Consider the following 3,906-nt stretch of genomic DNA (forward strand, 5'->3'; position numbering starts at 1 on the left):
GTAGAAAACTTGTCTCATGCGAGTCGTCCATCCACCTCTGTTAACGACGATAACATGGAAAAAGTGAAGGAAATTGTGCTTGAAAATCGTCGTGTTGGCATTAGAGAGATAGCAGAAGCTCTCAACATCTCTTATGGATCGACTCAACACATTTTGGTTAATGTTTTGGGTATGAAGCGCATCGCCGCCAGACTCGTACCGAAAGACCTGAATTTTTTGCAAAAAGCACGTCGAGTAGAGGTCGCAGAAGAGATGCTTGCCAATGTAACTGATGACCCTACATTCATCAAACGCGTCATTACTGGTGACGAGACGTGGGTTTATGAATATGACGTCGAAACTGCCCAACAATCTAGCGAGTGGCGCGCCAAAAATGAACCGAAGCCGAAAAAACCACGTCAAAGTCGGTCGAAAATCAAGACGATGCTCATCGTTTTCTTCGATTACCGTGGTGTGGTTCACCATGAATTCGTTCCAGAGGGTCAAACGGTCAATAAGGAATACTACTTGGCCGTTTTGAGGCGTCTACGTGAAGCAATTCGTCGTAAACGGCCGGATTTGTGGGCAGACAATTCATGGATTTTTCACCACAATAATGCGCCGTCACATTCCAGCCTGATTGTGACTGAATTTTTGGCCAAACACGAAATAAAAGTCATCGCTCAGCCATATTCGCCAGATTTGGCTCCCTGTGACTTTTTTCTGTTTCCGAAACTCAAATATCCGCTCCGGGGAACGCGCCATGAATCAATTGAGGCCATAAAAAGAAATTCGCTGAAGGAACTAAAGGCCATCCCGGCCGAGGCCTATAAGAAGTGTATGGAAAATTGGATTAATGGCATGCTTGTATTGGCTCAGAAGGAGGCTATTTTGAAGGCGATCATAAAGATTTGTATTAAAATACATAAAATTGTTGTTTTTTTTAACCAGTCCGGGTCAAACTGATCAGATGGTATATTATATTTATGTAACTTATACCAATTGTATTAATTAACAGCCATTCTAATTATAAGCTCGAAATAAGCTACGACTCTGTTTAATTTATTTAAAAAATATACAAGCATTTTCACTCTAATAAATTATCGCTTCCTCTGACTTGTAATTTCTTTTCTCGGTTCTTGCAAAGAATTAACGATTTTTATATTCCAGGAAGAATTTTAAACAGATTTTCGAAGGATATGAGCATCATGGATGAATGCTGCCCAAATTGATGTTGGGAGCGATTCAGGGGTTTTACGTAGCATGTGGTATAATGATCATGGAGACGATAATTTGTCAGTGGATGCTGATATTGATAGCCATAGTCGTCTTGTTTTTCTTCGCTACGAAATCTTACGAGTATATGAAGATTGGACAAGATCTCAAACGTCTCGAAAGCGTAAGTAAATATATTAGAGCAAGTAACATTAGATAAAAGTGCGGCGTATATTACATCTTTGATGTCTAAATTCGTGGACTTCTGCCAAAGAATTCATATTTTTAAGTTTTTACATTCCCCATTACATTAAAAAATTTAAAAAAAATTTTTTTGAATATGTCGTTTTTAGTGAAAAGTCCCATATTCTTGTACGTAAATGCTACTCTGAATGGCTTGCCGACAATCAGAAGCAGAGGCATTGAAATCGAGAAATTAATGCGAAAACGATTTGATGAGTTGCAAGATCGTCACAGCGGCACGTGGTATCTCTTTTTAACAAGCGTGACAGCCTTTTCTATTGTTGCGGATTTAATAATGTTCCTGGCCTGCATTTGCTTCTCTCTAATATCAATAAACGAGATTGGTAAATTATATCTAATTAAATAATAGGTTCTTAGTTAATGAGAGTTACATTTTTTTTCGAAGAATTTCATAAAGATGCAAAAGGCTACAACTTAGAAGAATTAATTAGTAGAAATAAATATGCTTTTAGTTTAAATCCTTATTTCTGCGTGTGATTCTTTTTCTCAATCTTCAAACTATTGCAAGTTCTCTTTGTTCTTTATATTACAGTGTAGCTGGCAAGAAAGCAGTCTAGTAGTATCGCAGTCATTGATCGCAATTATTTGTCCACAATACTCCATAAAATAGTTTAACGATTCAATGTCACTGACGATCTCCGTGGAAAGAATTCTTCAGTACACAAACCTTCCTAAAGAGGAACCTATTACCTCGGAATTCACCGTCACCTACATGGTCATCCCAAGGACAATTAATATTAAAAGATGTTAACATGAAATATCATAAGGATCTAATTTTGAAGGTATAAGTAAACCGACTGTTCATTCTTACAAATATTATTTGTGTTTTAACACGTAATCGGGCTTTACAGAGTCTGACGTATACATCGAACTTGGCCGGAAAGTTGTGGTTGAACAAACTAGCGCCAAATCTTCCTTGATCTCGGCGCTCTTCCGCTTGTTTATATACGATTATGTATAGTAATCGGATTATCGATGGAGAACGGTTCTATCATTGCAGGTTTTTTGTTTTAATAATTAAAGCGTAAATGGGTTAAGAAAAGTATTGATTTTGTAAGACAAAATTGAGAGATATAATTTTCTATATAACTGTCTAAAAAGTTTGTTTATAATATTATAATTTTGATTAATAGCATGATCAGTTCAATCTTCTCAAAAATGTTTCGAATAAAATTCATTCTAAAAAGTGAAATTTCATTCTCTAAGATTGAATATTGGGATATTTTTATTCAAGACCAACTTAATTTTTACTCTTTAGAGAGAAAATTTACTTCAAATTATTTAGAGAGTTTAAAATCAATTTTCTATTTAACTTAAATAAAAAATACTTTTTCCTGAAAATTCAACATATACAAAGAATAATCAAGCTTTTTTTTGAAAATATAATACGTGGAGATAAGTCTTCATACGCATTTGATAATTAGAATTGTTATGTCAATAGGAATTTGGTTGCCATTTGAGCTGTTATGTGTTAGCCGACAAACCAAATGATTACTTTTCACAAATAGTGGGCAATCAGATGGCGCAAAGTCTTTTAGAAACAGGCGAAGAAGGTTCGCAAAAATAATAACAATCATTATAAATTGAACTTGTTAGCGCAAAATACTGAGTGTGAGAGCGACACCACGTTTACAGACCGCTTTATAGATTTTCTACTTCTATAAATCTAATACTAAAAATATATATATACTATATACTGTACATAAAAAATCGTTTTATGTATATACAACGACTCATGAAACTGATCAACCCGTGCTATTAGAATTTTTATTTAAAAAATTCGTAAATTAAAATATCTATAACAAATTAAATTAATTATCATATTTGTTTGATTATGTATTATTAATATTAAAAAGTCATTTTCGTCCATGCTTTCTTTGAATCAGTTAGTTGTATTACATTTGTTTCTGTCCTCTATGAGTCATTGTATGTAACTTTATAATATAATATATACGTATATTTATACATATTCTCTTGTGCCACTTAGTACATGATCAAATTTACGAAGAAAAGGAAGGAAACAAGAAAAAAGAATCATACTAAGAAGATAACATAAATCTAGGATAAGACATAACTGTACGTTTAGTATTATTTGCTAACTTCTAATAATTTCAGTTTTTATTCACTGCCCCATAACTATAACGCGAATGTGTCGTATCTATTGTAAAGACGGATTAAGATTAAATATGTTACTTTTTCGAATATTCTTATCAGCGTATGACAAAATAAAATATGATAAATATTTATCTCTTATATAAAATCTTGATTTTTAAGTATTTTATACATATTAAGACTTTAAATACAAAGCGCCTTTTCGGTCGAGTGTTAAGATGTTGAACTACTATCTAATATACATTCAATTAAATTGAATTAATATTTCAGAAATAAATTGAGAGCCGATGGATTTATCGGATTCACACAATCAATCTGAAACAAATAATCCCCCCC

General features: G+C 33.3%; 1 pseudogene; it reads left to right on the forward strand.

Annotated features, from left to right (window-relative positions):
* LOC108751199 overlaps positions 1-3,025 on the forward strand; it is a 7,984-nt pseudogene extending 4,959 nt beyond the window's left edge.
* The last annotated feature ends 881 nt before the right edge of the window (positions 3,026-3,906 follow it).

This window comes from Trachymyrmex septentrionalis, unplaced genomic scaffold (genome assembly GCF_001594115.1).
Source record: "Trachymyrmex septentrionalis isolate Tsep2-gDNA-1 unplaced genomic scaffold, Tsep1.0 scaffold412, whole genome shotgun sequence".
In the NCBI taxonomy this organism is placed as follows: Eukaryota; Metazoa; Arthropoda; class Insecta; order Hymenoptera; family Formicidae; genus Trachymyrmex; species Trachymyrmex septentrionalis.